The sequence below is a fragment of the Fukomys damarensis genome, unplaced genomic scaffold (assembly GCF_012274545.1).
Source record: "Fukomys damarensis isolate Sample0158 unplaced genomic scaffold, DMR_v1.0_HiC HiC_scaffold_5, whole genome shotgun sequence".
Lineage (NCBI taxonomy): Eukaryota > Metazoa > Chordata > Mammalia > Rodentia > Bathyergidae > Fukomys > Fukomys damarensis.
In genome coordinates, this window is record NW_022900917.1 from 17,526,509 (window position 1) to 17,542,493 (window position 15,985).

Sequence of the window (15,985 nt, forward strand, 5' to 3'; positions counted from 1 at the left end):
TCAAGTTGGCCTTGGACTTGTGACAGTCCTCCTGCCTCAGCCTCCTGAGTGCTAGGATACAGGCGTGTGGTACCATGCACAGCTTCATTTACTCTGTTTTATCCTTACAAAATTGTAACGTTTTATATATATATTGAAGTAATTCAGTTTGGTGGCTAGCTACTTTTTGCTTTGGTTAAAGAAAAAGACAATTGCAGTAGCAATTCATGACCTTGTGCTTTTGAGGCAGGCATGGTGCCACTGAGCTAAAACCCTGGCCCCCTGGCTCCTTTAATTCAGCAGAGAGGGACAACTTACTTCAGTGTTAATTGCTGTCTGGGGAGAATTTGCTGACTTTCATCTCCAAGGGTTCAAATTAAAAAATGTTTATTTATTTATTTATTTTTTTGCGAAGGTCCACAAAAATGTTTGTCATTTGCAATTATACACAGAGAATAAACTGCCAAGAAATTAATATCCGAATCTACTGAAGGGAATTATAGTGACCAGCTTCGAAGGTTCAATTACAAATAGACTTGAAACAGCAGAGATTAAAGTAAATTAAATAACAAGAATGAAAGAACACACAATGTACAATAGCAAGAAGTTAGAAAACAATACTGTGGCAAAGATTTATCAGTGTACAAGTTAGTTTTGATAAACTAATGGTTACCTGTCACAGTAAATTATCAAGATTTTCATTGCAAGAGTATTTTCCCACACGTTGGAGTCTGGAAGGAACATGCCTCTCTCAAATTGTCAGTGTTTTTCCCCACCCCTCAGAACACAGAAATAGGTTTGAGTATGGACTAACCGTTTATGAAAGCCCTAAGACACAGATATCCATACACGTTACATGAGTTACAGTGAAGTTTCCTGCACAAACACAACCAACATCTGGGAAAAAAGCTGTTGGTTGTAGAGGTGAGGTGGACTAAAGCAGTTTCAATCAACATGTTCATGTCCTTCTGAAAGGAAAGCGAGGGAAAACCTTACTGCTGTTCCGCGGAACACCATGTAACTCAAAACACTGTGCCAAGGAACACGAATCCAGTGTAGCTGTCATGAGACTGAAACTACAATCAACCAACCCCATCAACGAGATAAGTCAAAAAGTAATACTGAGCTTCTGTCACACGCTGACCCTATTTCGGAAGAGCCATCAGAACAAAGAGGAATTTAATCATGCAGAGGCCTGGGCTACAGTCTGCACCTAGTGGTGAAGGAGACTCTCAGACATCCTGGGCAGTGCGGAAGTCGCGTTCCTCTACTCCTCAGAGGAACGTGACAGGCTAGGTGGTAACTGTTTACCGGTGGGCCTAGAAGTTCTGCGCATCAAGTAATTCAGTAATTAATAGTATTTAAGCGAAAGAGACCGAAGGCGGACTCTGTAGTAACATACACTGGATAGATGTGTGTTGTAGAAAATTACATGATAAATGTAAATCATAAAATCAAATGTACTCATAAAGGTACACCTATTATATGTTACATAAAAACATGCAGGCCACAAACTGGGCATGCGCACCATAACATTTGCCCTGGGAAAGCCGATGAGTGCCTGATGCAGAACAAACCGCCAAGGTCCCTAAAGCAGCAGTTAGAGTTGATGCATGGAGAGATGTCACTATCTTGTCAAATACGCAAGAGATGGAACTTCCCAGAGTTTGTAACAGGACAGTGACCACCACAGGCTCCTCCTCCGTGGCTGTCTTCCACGTGTGACAGTTTCACCCCTTTATTCTAATTCTTGCTTTCCCACGGTCCAGGCGTCTGAATGATCATTTCAACAAGTTCCCCAAAGGCTATCTGTACTCCCGCACAGGTTTTTGCCCTTGTCTCTATAAATAACATGGAACGCTTGCCGATTCAGGCCTTTATTCCTATCAACTTCACGATTTTCCTTATTGGTTTTATTTCCAACTAGCATGTTACCATGTCGTCTCTTGTACAGTGTGTTTCCAATTCATTTAGCCAATTATCCAGCTTAACGAAGGTGTCTCTTCTTGTGACATCGTAAACCCTGTGCACCTCTGTAGTAGCTAGGAGTTAATGTTCGAAACCTCTCTTGACCAGCAGTATCCCATATTGCAAATTTGGCCTTATTTCCATGCACTGAAATTGTTTTCACCTTGAAGTCAACACCTATCGTGGCTGCAAGTTCTGGATCAAAAGTATCACCTGTGAACTTCTATGGCAGGCTGGACTTGCCCACCCCACTCTCTCTGCTAATAAGGATCTTCAGAGTGGTCAACACGTCCTCGTCCATCCTGGCCCTGAGCAGTCCAGAGCCCAGCCGGCCTCAGACTGCACCTCTCAACCCATGCGGGCCCCCGCTTTTAAAGATAAGTTCTCAGTATGAAGTATAGGCTGGTCTTGAACTCTCAGTGATCCTCCCACATCAGTCTCCTGAATGTTGGGCTTACAAGGACAGGCTGATTTTTGCAGAGCATTTGTTTTTCTAAGTATTGGGGATTAGGGGCACAAGCAAAAAAGCCAAGTGAGATAATAATCAAGCGTCAAGTTTATGTTAGCAACGGAGTGGGGTGGAATTCATACTACTATGAATTGCAGTATGGAAAGCAGTTTAGTTTGCTGTCTATTCTCTGAAGAGAATGCTGTGATGTATTTTGGGATTTTGAAACTTGGATCTTGGTTTCCGAGGGAAGCGGCAAGGTTGGAAGGGGAAGCAGCTGGTCGGTGTTCCAGACGCTGTACCCAAAGCAAACAGTGCCCGGCAAAGAGTTTAACAGGGCGGGGAGGAGCCAGGGCTGCTCCTTCAGCTAAAGGAACTGAGGGGGAAGTGGTGAAGGCGGAGAGATCTGCCTGGGGCCGCCGAAGGGGAAATCCTCCTCATGGGACAGGAGCGGTGGGGGTCTTTTGCAGGCAGACAGGAAGTGGGCCGACCAGGACCCCGCCTGACCCTGCTTTCCCAGGGCGGCGAAGGAGCTGGGGGGCGCAGTGGCTCCCCACCAAGAAAGGTTCAAATGAGCTCTCCGAGTTAGAAATAGCATCGAATTTTAAAAAATGAAAATTGTTAGAAAGATGGAACACAGACTTTTATTTTAAAATAGTGATTTTTATTATTAAGTAGAGTGGCTCTGAACACGATGTGTAAGTCAGTGTAGCTCTTTGTGACGGCCACCCCGAGGCCCTGTTTGGTAGAGGATAAGGAAGAGGGCAGCGATCTCCCGTGCGGTGGCCCGAGGGCGCGGTTAATGCAGTGGGGCCTGTTAGACGTCACCCGTGTGCAGGCGTCTCAGCCAAGATCCGCTGCCAGCAGGGCCGCTTCCTGGGGACACAGGGCTGTGTGCAGAAGCGCAGTTTACAGGTGCAAAGCACAGGCCTAGCCCGGTTGGTGTCTTTAAGACCCTGAGGGCTTTTCTTTTGAGTGTCCTGTAAGGAGCAAAAGCCTCAAGTAAATCTTACTTAAAGTTCCAATTTTCCGTATGTCCCTTTTACCTATTTATATCATCTATCTTACCTCAAGGTGCATCTACTTTCCTCCAAATGACTCAATTGTATCCTTCTTTACGACCGAGTAGTTCGCCTGCGTGTAAATACCACATTTTCTTCATCCCTTCATCTGCTGAGTGTGTTTGTGGCCGGGATTCCACTTGAGTCAGTAGGCTGAGGACAGCCGATTCCCTGCCCAAAGAAGGTGCCTCAGCCAGGACGTTGGAGGCCTGAACAGAACCGAAAGTCACTCACGGGGACCCTGGTCTCTCCCACCTGCAGACTGGCCCTCAGCCTGGGGCTTACACCACCGCTGCCCTGGGTCCTCAGGTCCGCACTGGAACTGCTGCCTGGCTGTGCTGGGGCTCTGGACTATGGGATTCTCCGCTTTCATAATCACAGGAGTGACTCCATGCAATATATTGTGTCGCATCATTATCACATCACATGTCACATATGCATTATATATGTTTTATATTATATTCCATATCATATATCATATGTAGTTAATTCTGTTTCTCTGGAGGATACACACACACACACACAGTATCTATGTTAATATATTCTATATTTTTAATAATTTATTTATAAAAGTGAGATTTCTAGGTTCAAGGCTTTTCCATTTTTGGCCTCATCGTGAAACATCTCGAAAACGGCTCACAATGAAGTGATCTGGAGCTCCAGGCTGTGAGCCTCGGAGCTAACGCGCCGCGAAGGGGATCCACATGGCGGACGCTCCCTCCTGCCACCTAGCGGCACAGTCTCTAAAGTGCAGCCTCAACCTTTTGAAGTAGAAATGCAGGAAAAATCCAGGGAACGGCTCTGAACAAAACGTTCTCATTTTTGCCATTATAAATAATGTTGTAATGATAATATTGTAAAGTATTCATATTTCAAATTATTTTATTATGAAATAGATTCCAAGAGACGTTATCAAAGGGCATAAACATTACATTCTCTTTTCCCCTTGGTGCTGAGGCTTGAAGTAGGAGCCTACAGGCAGCACATATTAGGCAAGTGCATCCCCAGACGAGCCTTAAACTTTTATTATAAATGCAGTACACATTGCAAATGCAATAGAGGCTGAAAATTACATAAGAAAAAGGGGATGATCTGTAATTTCATAAGTCAGCAAAACCACTCTTAAGGTATCACTTAGGGACAGTGTACTTAACATTTTAAAAAACAATATTTACTAGACAGCGGGTGTTGTGTGTGTGTGTGTGTGTGTGTGTGTGTGTGTGTGTGAAGGTCTTGCTATGCTGGCTGCTGGCCTCAAACTCACTATCCTCCTGCCTCAGCCTCCTGAGTGCTGGATTTACAAATATGTCCCACTAGGTCTGGCACTTAAAAAAAACGACCTGTTTCTTTCTTTCTTCCTTTTTTTTGGGGGGGGTGGTCTGACTTCCTTATCAGGCCCTTTGGATCAGGGACTTTGCCTTATTTACTCTTTGTATTGTTAAAACCTACGTTGGTGCTTGGCAAATGCTGGTTGAAGAAAAAAACCAAAAACTTGAGAAAAAAGTTTTCTGATAACACATGCCTGAGCAAATTTTTACAAGAGCTGAATGTGGTCTCTGTCTTTCTGTCTCTGTCTGTCTATTCCCAGGAGAACCCCCCAATCCCCTTTAAAATTTTGAGGAGGATCTCACTAAGGTGCCTAGGCTGGCCTTGAAACTAAATTGCCTGGGCTGGACTTGAGCTTGCAGTCCTCCTGCCTCAGCCTCCCAGAGTTCTGGGACTGCAGGTGTGCACCACCACGCCCAGCCATGTTTTTGGCATTTTAATTTGCTGGTCATTTCAGGCTCTCATCTTCAACCCCCAGCTTTCTTCTCCCTTTCTCCTTTCTGTACCAGGTGGAGTGAGAAAGGAAGGAAGAAGGCCCCTCCCACAGTGAGTCCCACTCGCGAGCCGTGGCTGTGGAGAAGCAGGCAGGGAAGAAGAGCCAGCGGCCCCTGGTCCGACCCTGCTAGGCCTGCGTGCGTCTCTCGCCAGCCAACCCCTTGGTGCCCTGGTGAGGGCAGTAAAGGGGCTGGAATAATGTGGGGGTCGGTGATCGGAAGGCTGCCAGGGCAGGGGCAGGGGTGAGTGCTCCGGAGCCCAGGCGGCTGCTGAGACGGGAGGGGCCAGCAGACCCGGGAGGGGCGGGGCTGAGCGACCAGCACGGGGCGCTGAGCACCCAGCTCGGCTTAACCTGCTTCTGATATCTTTGAATTTTAAATAAAGTCTTCACTAGTACTCTTTGCAGTACTTAATGATTGCATTCATTGTGGGTGTTGACACACGCATATAACACATCTTCACTCTTTGTTCCTTCCTTCCCCTCCTCTTCCTCCCTCCTCCCTGCGTCTTTTGTCCCTTTCCTTTTGCAAAAGATCTGTCTCCTTGTTTCCCATAATCTACCTTGTATTTGCTCTTTTCTTTTCTTTTTCTTTTTTTTTTCCCCCAAACAAGGTCTCGCCATGAAATCCAGGCTGGTCTTGAATTCACTATCTATCTTCTCTCTCTCTTTCTCTCTCTCTCTCTTTTTCTGGTAATGGGGATCAAACTCGGGACCCTGTGCTTGCCAGGCAGGTGGTGGAATCACTGAGCTAAACCCCTGGCTCTTGACCTCACTATCTAGCCCAAGCTGACCTTGGACTCATGGCGATCCTCCTGCCTCAGCTCCCGCAGTGTTGGGATTATGGTCAAGTGCTGTTATCGTGCCTGGATCCTCAATTGATCCTTCATAGCAGAGTAGTACTCTACTATGTATAAATGCCACATTTTCTTCCATCTCTGAATTTTTGATAAAAGTTTTACTTTCTTACTGGACTCTGCGACGGTGTAGCTGGTCCCAGACAAGGGTCAGAATGGGGCTATGGAGACTGTAGAAGGTGGGGAGGATTAGAACGGGAGGAGAAAGCACCCTCTGTCTAGTGGCTCCCATTCTGGGGTCCGGTCACCCGAGAGTCTCCACCCGAGGCTTGAGGTCCCCGTCAGCCTCTTTGCTGCCCCCCATTTTCCCAAATCAGGCATGTTTTTCAGTGTCTGCTGTTTCCCCTTCCCAGAAAAATGACTGTCAGGAGCCTTCTTTCAGAGGTGACTTCTGTGAATCCAGTAGAACCTCTGTCTAACTCCTTGAATATGGTGAGGTGTGGGCTGTGTCTCCTTTGCCTGGCCTTGTGCATAAGCTTGCAGGGTAGGCAAGTTAGAAAATCTGCCCTGGAGCTGGAGGAGGAAACAGATCGAAGTGGAATTGTTTTCGAAAGCTTCTATAACCAAGCTGACTGAGGCCCTGCCAGCGTAGGAGGAGTTTGGGGGGAGACAGCATGGCGTCTGTGCAGAGAGCTGTTTGGGGTCCTGCTCACAGAGACCTGTTGTGGTAAGTAGTTACCAGTCTCATTTTGCAAATGAGGAAATTTAGAGATTGAAGATGGGCTTTGGTCCCAGTTCAGTGGCAGATTTCTGAGGACAGAGCAGCAGTGCTTAAGGGGAGGGAGCTACATCCCCATCCCTGCACCCATGAGCCGTGAGCGAGAGAGCTCTTTCAAGTCTCCAGGGCCCACTGGGTCTCCTCCGACACTCTGGGCCCTGTCTGGGAGTCAGGGGCTTCGGGTTACCTGTGGACCCCTCTGAACTCCTCTTTTCTAAAAGAGAGGTGGAACAAGACAGTGGAAGTGGATTGCAGGGACTCATAAGTGTACCTTTATTTTATTTTATTTCATTTCTTGGTGGTACTGGGGATCGAACTCAGGACTTCCCACTGGTGAGGCAGGCGTGGCACTGCTGAGCCAAATCCCTAGCCCAGTGCACCTTTATTTTTATTAGCCTCTGACTGATGCCTGGGGCTTCCTCCAGTTATGAATATAGGCAACAAACCACAGTTGTGTTAGCCGGACCTGAGATTTTACTATGAATAGAAATCACTGATTTTTTCATTTCACACCACAGTGGTTGTAGATACTTCAAAATATCATGTACTTCCCTTGCTGATTTGACATTACAGTGGCCAGTAGGCATGTGGTTGGATCTTATTTGGTACATATTACTATATCACTATTTATTTATTTCTTATCAACATATATTACATTCTTTGGGGAGTTGACACATGTACATAGCACATCTTAATTCATTTTTTTCTTTTTATTGAGTTTATTGGTACAATCTAGGTGTACAGTACAATTACATTCATCATTGGGATTCTGTACCTTTCCATAATAGGTCTTGATTCTCATTTTTTCCCCTTGTCCCTGCCCTCCCTTCACCCCCTCCTCCTCTCCCCATTTACAAACACTTTATTTCCATTTTTTCAATTTCTCATATTTTTTTCCTCTCCCTTATTCCCTTTCCCCCACCCTTCCCACTTTCCCTACACCTTTAGCCCTTTACTTCCTATTTCACATTATTAATTATCTCATTAGGATCCTGTGCACTATTATAGTTTTTCACACCAAAGAAACTATTCGGTATTTCAGTTAAAGAAATCTCTGTATGAACATTAAAAATAGGGAATCCTAAAATAAAACTAAAAAGGAAAGTAAAAGAGAAAAGGCAATGATGTAACATCAAAATAATCCTTAATTCTGGAGATGAAAATGGTCCCTGAACATATTTAAATTGCTTCTCGCTCTTATAGTCTTATCTTATTCTTTTTTTCATTATTTAGAGAATACTTTATTAGTTTCTGTAATCAAACCCACGTAGATATGACCTTACATATTTAGTACGATGTGTTACCCCTGTACACATGGAAAAAAAAATAAACATTTCTAGACCAATATGGTTGTCCATTTCTGAACAATGCCAAGTCAACACAGTAAATTGGGATGACTTTTTCCAAAGTTGGCAGCACCGTTAAAGTTTCCCAAAATTCAATTTATATATGTGTGTGTGTGTGTGTGTGTGTGTGTGTGTGTGTATATATAAAGACTAATAATAGTATGTTATGCATTGATAGCAGCAACAGCTTTTCCAGGTTCTGCAGTCATCTGAACAAAATTATAGACATTCAGCACATTCCATTAAAAAAAAAACAAAAAAAAAAAGAATAATATCCAGAAAACAGCAAAGTTCTGTTGCTGTTGTGGTACCTGGCACCATTTTTTCTATTAGCCTCTTAATCATCATCTGGAAAGAGAACATTCTAGAGTAATATCATTAAATGTAGCTCTGATAAAGCACGGTCCCTACTATGTATCATAAAGCAGGTACTAGATATTTTACATTCATAGAGGTATGATACAGTACTGTCCTACATCAATAATACTAGATTCAGTTTTGGTTTGAAATTTACTTTGTCTGCAAATAAGATTGCTACCCCTGTTTTTTTCTGGGCTCCTGTCACATGGAGAATTGTTTTCTATCTTTTCACTTTCAGTCTATGGGCTTCTTTTTGCACTAGGTGTGTTTCTTGTATACAACATATTGTTGGATTTTGCTTCTTATTCCATTTTGCCAGTCTATTTCTCTTGATTGGTGAGTTGAGGCCATTGACATTGCTGGTTATAACTGATATGTACTGACTTATTATTGACATGTTATTGGCCTTTTGTTGACTCTTTTTACTTTTTCACCTTCTCCTTTTAATTTCTTGCCTTGCCTATTTGATTTGCTCTGTTGGGCCTCATGGTGTTGTTGCCTTCATTGTCTTTTTCTAGGATCTTGTTTAGAATTGCTTGTAGTGCTGGTTTGGTATTCATGTAGTTTCTCAGGTGTTCTTTGTCGTGGAAGTGTCTTATTTCCCCATCCATTTTGAAAGAGAGTTTTGCTGGATACATCAGTCTAGGTTGGAGGTTGTTCTCTTTTAGTACTTGAAATATCTCATTCCAGGCTCTCCTTGCCCCAAGGGTTTGTGTTGAAAAGTCTGCTGTGATTCTGATGGGCTTTCCTTTGTATGTGATTTGTTTCTTTTCTCTTACTGCTTGTAGTATTTTGTTCTTCTGTTGGGTTTCTGGGATCTTGATTATTATATGTCTAGGTGTAGATTTTTTTTTATTGTAGCTAGTTGGGGTCCTATATGCCTCAGTTATCTGAATGTCAAATTCTTCCCCTCTGTTTGGGAAGTTTTCTGTCATTAATTCTGCAAACAGCTTTTTTAAGTCATTTGTATTTTCTCCTGCTACTTCATGTATTCCTATCAGTCTTATGTTATTCTTCTTTGCATCATCTAGGAGTTGTTGGATGGATTTCTCATGATCTTTTACTGTTTTTAAGAGACCTCTCTTTTCACAGTCACTGATTGCAATCTTATCTTCTATATCTGAGAGCCTATCTTCGCATTCTTTTATTCTGTTGCATACACTTTCAATGGAGTGTTTAATCTCCTGGATATCTGTTTGAATCTGTTTTATGGATTCCCTTTCTTTCCTATGTTGGGCGTTTATTTTTTCCATTTCTTTCTTATGCTGAGCCTTCATGGCTTCTATCATGGTCCTGAGCTCATCTATTTTTTTTGTCAGTTTCTGCTCTAGAGTCTTGAATCGCAACTTCCATTTTGATCACTATCTCTATGGTTATCTGGGAAATTATTTCTGTTTTGAATTTTTCTAGAGCCTAATTGATCTGTTTTGTTACTTCCTGTGCTTTGTGTTCAGGGTGTCCTGGTGGTTCACTATTGGCCTTTTTGTCCTCATTTGCTCTACTGTTTGCCATTGGTAAACTGGAAGTCTGTCCTTGTGTCTTGCTTAAGTGTTTTTCATTTTTATTTTTGTTGTCGGACTGTCCTTGGTTTAATCTCTGGATTATCACCCAAATCTTCCTGATATAGTTGCACCCTAGCTTCTGTGTCTCTAACGACCCACAGACATTCTCATCTTCATAACGTCAGAGAAAACAGCTCATCAAATCAACCACAATGCTTTACCCCAACTGATACAATCAGCAACACATTAAGATCAAGCACAACTTTGACACTGACCACCTGTGGTAGTTACTAGTCTATCACCCTTAAATCATTTGAATATAATTGAAATTAAGAAGCAGTCCAGAACATGTCTGCAGTGAACAAAATTTCAATATAGTGTATTTACCATTTAATGGCTCAGACAGAGTGAGGATGCAAGACCCCTGATCTCAGTTAGCTGATGGCTGAACCCCATGACACTGACTGGCCTCAGTCTGCAAGGCCCAGATTGAATTCCCCAACCTTCTGAATGGTTGCACTCCACAACGTTCTATTACAGCTTTTCCAAGTCCTTTCTTTAAAGATGTTCAAAGTTGGGAACTCAGAAAAATACCCTTGATGACTACCTCTGGCTCTGCAGAGTGGGTCCAAAGACTGGCACAGTCAGGAGGTCTGAGAGTGCGGGTGGGGGGGAGCTTTTTTACCTTCCCGGCGCTTGAGCGATGGCGGCTAGGCTTAATTCATTTTTAAAATCCCCTTGCCCTTTCTGTATCTCTAGGTTTCTTTCTCTGTATCTCTAGATCTCCTTCCTGTGTGAGAACTATCCTATTATCTTTTATTTTGCTCTTTGTTTATGTTTTGGATTTCTCTTAAGAGAAACAGTGATATTTAAGCTTATGTGTCTGATTCATCTCACTTAACATTACGGTCTCAAGGTGTATCATCCATTTTTCTACAAATGACTCAAATTTATCCTTCTTTGTGGCAGAGCAGTACTCCACAGTGTGTGAATAGCACGTTTTCTTTATCCATTCATCTGTCGATGGACTTCTAGGATATGTCACAAATCTAAAAAAGGATTTTGATAGCCATACTTCAGCACAAGAGATTTTGTTATGGACTGAATGCTTTTGGCTCCTCGATATTCATATGCTGATTCCTTGAGCCTCAGTGGTAGGGAGCCTTTGGGAGAGAGTGAGGTCACTTAGGTGAAGTCCGGGGTCCCTGCTCTCCTAGAGGAAGGGATGTAGAGGAGGCAGCGCCTGTGAGCCAGGAAGAGGGCACCTCCCAACCTGCTGGGGCCGCACCCTCACCTCCAGCACCATGAGAAATAAAGGTTTGTGTTTAATCCCACAGCCTTGGTGTTGTAGTACAGCAGCCTGAGCCTTAATACAGGTCTCCTTCCTGTCTCAGTTCCGTTCTCATGGATCGGCAAAGCACCTGACACCCACAACTTAGAGGAGAAGAAGGTTATTTTGGCTGACATCTTCAAAAGTGTCAGTCCATATTCCGCAGGCTTAAAACACAAGAGACAGCAGGACAGAGGGGCCTGGGCGGCTTGGGAGCAAGGAGAGAAGGCAGAGGAGGGAGAGAAGGCCTTCCCTTGTCACGCTTCCTAATAGTACATGCAGCACCCCTGGCCTAACCACCTTCCAAAAGCTCCCCTCTGCACTTGCGAGAATTTGGGGCATCACCCCAGATCTCACCAGAACACTTACGATTCCATTTACTTGTTTTATGCACTGGAAAGCCTCAGTCTGAGAAGGGGCTAATCCCTTCAACAGGCTTCTAAGGGTGCCCACAACATAAAAAGACGAAGCATTCCGATCCACAGAGGCTTTCTGGTTCTGGCCTCCCTTGGGTGTAAGATTGTGGACACATAGATTTTCCATTCATCAGCGGGGATGACCCAGTTTCTCCCCACCATATCTGCAAGGTGCAAGTTTTTTGTGGGTGCTGCAGGGTCCCCAGGAGTGGGCGTCAGTCGGCCTTCCAGCCAGCACCTGGAAGCACCTGGCACAGGCTGGAGTTGTCCCTCCCAGAGCCCCGGTGACTTCGGGGGTCAGATAAGGGGTGCTGCTTAGGGGGCTCAGAACCAGCTGCAGCTGGTTAGGGAGCTGCAGACCCGGTGGGCCCCACCCAGGCGGCTCTTCTGGTGGACCCGTTAGCTGTCTTGGTGAAGCACCCACGCGCCATGCAGCATCAGGAATTCGGAAAGGTTGGGAAACCCATTTATTCACCCCTTCAGTGCCTCCGTGTTGGCTCAGGTATTTTACAAGCGTTCACTGAACGCCACTGCTGTACCAATAATGCTATAGTAAAAATCAAAGAAAAAGACCAAAGTTGAGCTTGAAGGAATAAATGATGACTAAAATAAAAGAGCGCACTATGCTGCATGTGGGGATGGTGATGATAAATTCTGGGGGAAAATTTGTGTAGGGGAGGAGACAGGGAGTGCGTGAAAGTGGGTGAGTGGGCTGGGTCGACGTGACCACTTGGTGGCCAGGGAGGGCCTTGCTGAGGTGACACTGATTAACAACTTAGAGGAGGAGGACAGAGCGAGCAGCCCTGGAATCCAAGGCCAGAGTTACGGGGCCCCAGGAGCAAGCAAAGGCCCTGAGGCAGGAGGTGTTTAGGTAGCTGTGAGGAGACTGTTTGGCTGGAGCAGAGGAGAGAGATGGAGATGGGCAGGGACGACAGGCTCAGCATGGACCAGCTCTGGGAAGACCTTCGAGGACACTGGGCTTTTCCTGTGGGTGAGATGGTAACCTCTTAGTCAGTTATGAGTACTGAAGGACAGGACAAGCAGGGACAGGGTCGGAAGGTGCAGAGTCCAGCGGAAGGCACCTGTGGTCATCTGGGAGAGGCCAGGGGGCTCCTGTGAGGATGGGGATGGTGGCTGCGGCAGGAAGCGAGGACTGACAGCATTTGCTAATGGATGGGCTGTGGGGCATGAAAGAGAGAGGAGCAAGGCTGAGTCCAGAGGTTTTGACTTGGGAAATGGGAAGGACAGATTGAGTTAGTTATTCTGTCAGGGTCTCCAGTGCCAGGGTAGGGGTCATGCTTAGGGGACAGGAGCAAACTGAGTGCCTCTACTGCCGTCCAGCAGCTGGTCACCACCGTGGGAGTGGCCCCTCCTGCCATCCGGACAAGGACTATAGGTCCTGGTGTCTCGTGTGCATCTGCGGAGGGGATCATGGTGTCCAAGGAACGGAAGCCAGACATCAAAGGCCTTCGCACCTCCCGGGCCAGGTGAGAGGGTGGTGGCTGCTCCTACTGTCTTCACCGTCATCTTCACACGCATCTAGGACCACAGGCAAAGGTCATCTAGCCCGCTTGTCGGGGAAAGAGGTGATGGTGACTTCCGAGAGGAAGTGGTGGGCACCGTGATTTCAGAGCCCTGCAGATGTTTGCTGGATTAAAGTAAAGGCTGTGGGAGGGGGCTGTGCTTGGAGTTTCACCTTTCGTATTTCTGAGACTGTGATTGCATCAAAGCAAAAGAATAAAGCGAAAGCTTCATTTATCTATCAGAAATTTGTCAAGCACAGATGTAATTCCTCTTCTTGGAGCTAACATTTAAGTCAGAAGCTTGAGACCTGGGCTGTTTGAAACACAACCTCACTAACAAGTGCAGGCAGTGTCTGCCTGCCTATTCCACAGTTGGTGGGTCCCCCAGCCCACTTTCTTATTAGAGTGATTCCTCAAGAAGTAGCTAAACCTAGAAACTTTTCTTTTCTTTTGAGACAAAGTCTCACTAGTAGTTCAGGCTGGCCTTGAACTCACTATGTAGACCAGGCTGGCTGGAACTCATGACAACCTCCTGTCTCGGCCTCCCGAGATCTGGGATTATAGGCATCTGTCACCATGCCTGGGTAAATCTAGAAATCTTAGTGAAGCTTTTATTGAATAAAACAAACTCTGCTCACTTTGGTAATCAAGTTAAGGCATCTAAATCAGCATTTAGCTACCATTTTAGGAGTCTTATCATTCTCTAATAAATCTTTATTGATTTATCCCTTGATTGACTTTTGCCCTTCAGTTTCACATTAGTTAAATATTCAAAGTGCAAATGTAAGATTTAATATTTGTCAGCATGCTTTTACAAATGCAAATCCTAAATTCCTAAAAAAAAAAAAAAAAAAGTTCAGGCTCACAATTTAAGTGTCATCTTCTACCAGCAGAAAGCAGCTAAGGCCCAAGGCTTCCATGGTCATGGTAGGGAAGAAAATGATCTGAATGTTGTGTGTCCTGTGAATTTGCCATCTGCCCACCAAAGAGCTGGCAGTGGACAGAAACATCACGACAGCTCATGCCTGGTGCTGGAGATGCTCACCTTCCTCATGTCAGCACTGAGACCTGCATCTTTGTACACCGGCAGCTTCTGGGATACATTTGACTTGGTGCTTACAGAGCAATTTTATTCCCTAATTATAATCCTTTGGTTGGAATTTCACCAGTTGACCCGCCTGTTTCCTGTAGCTGATCAACGTGTGGCTTTCAATATGCTGAAATAGGAGGAGGCTCAGAAATGGAAACTGCTCTACAGTCTTACTGGGAGTTAAGTAAATGTGCGGTGTAAAAGGACATTGGCAAAACATCACAGGAAGGTGCTCTATCTTCTAAAGGTTTAAAATTACACCATAAGCAGTGCATGAGATTTATATGATCAGTTAAAAGTGAACTCATGGTGTCAGAACTCCCCTTGCATCGATTCTGTTTAGGGATCTTCCATGCTATTATTTCTGAGGGCTCAGATTTCTGGATTTGACAGTTTAGCAAGTCACCTGCTGATCTCTTTGGCAGAGGGGAGTTGGGTCTCAGGAATATTAGGTTAATTAAACATAACTTGTGGACTCGTTCTCAAATCATTATTCCACATCACTTGGGCAAGACCTATGTGTGAACAGGATACCTAGATACCACACATCACGGTGGGGCAGGATGACTGTCCATGGAAATAAGGGAAAGAAATGAGGAAAACCAGTGCGGCCCGCATCGGTTTCTCTTGCTGCCCTAGGCTTCATGACCCTTTCACTCCATGCCGAGTCTTAGCCTTTCTACCTACCTGAGTCTGAGCCTCGCTCTGAGCCACAGACTCAGTCCTGGTCACCTCGCTGTGGGCTGCTCCCTGACCAGGCTGGCCCAGACTCGAGCGCAGGCTTCTGTCCTCTGACCCAGGTTTTTAGTGGTTGGGTTCATCTCTTAAGCGGCCACTTCTTTGTGGCTGGATCCTGCTCCTGGCACACGGGCTGGCTGATGTGCATGGTGGCATTTCCGGTGCTTTCAGTGCCTCTCGTTGAGTAATATGTCTCGGGTCCTGTGGACCCTTCCTCTCCAGGACTGTGTGTGACCATGGCTCTTCTGCTGCTCTGGACCCTGTGGCTGAGTCTTGGGAAATCCTGGTCCTCTTGGAGACCAGGCAGGCTCAGTTCCCCCTGGCACAGAGCATCCTGGGCTACGGACAGGGCCATGTGAGCTCAGTCCTCAGCATCCTGCCCAACCTGAGGCAAAAAGAGAAACCTGGGCCTCTAGACACGCCTACCAATGTTTTCTCAGCTATTGTGAGCAGTCCCCTAGCGTGACTGTGTGTGAAGTCTTCCAGTGCTCAATCAATTGTACACCATCAACCCTGATAAACCCACCTAGCCAGGACTCACGGACCGGATGTGGGGGCAGAGGGCTGACTAGAAATGACTCTTCCCACTGCAGTGATTCAGGTTGTAGCAATAACGGTTTGTATTTATTTAACTTTTTCCCCTCTTTTTGAGACAGGGTCTTGCTATATTCCTCAAGCTGCTCTTGAACTCACGATCCTCCTGCCTCACCCTCTGGAATAGCTGCAATTATAGGCATGTACCACCACAGTTGGCTTAGTTAACATTTGAAAAAATTAACATTTCAGAATGTGGTTCACTGTGGATGTTTTTTTTTTTTTTTTTTTTTTTT

At 45.2% G+C, this 15,985-nt stretch overlaps 1 pseudogene; it reads right to left on the minus strand.

Annotated features, from left to right (window-relative positions):
- Positions 1–1,606: 1,606 nt before the first annotated feature.
- LOC104859158 lies at positions 1,607–2,250 on the minus strand (annotated as a pseudogene).
- Between the last annotated feature and the right edge of the window lie 13,735 nt (positions 2,251–15,985).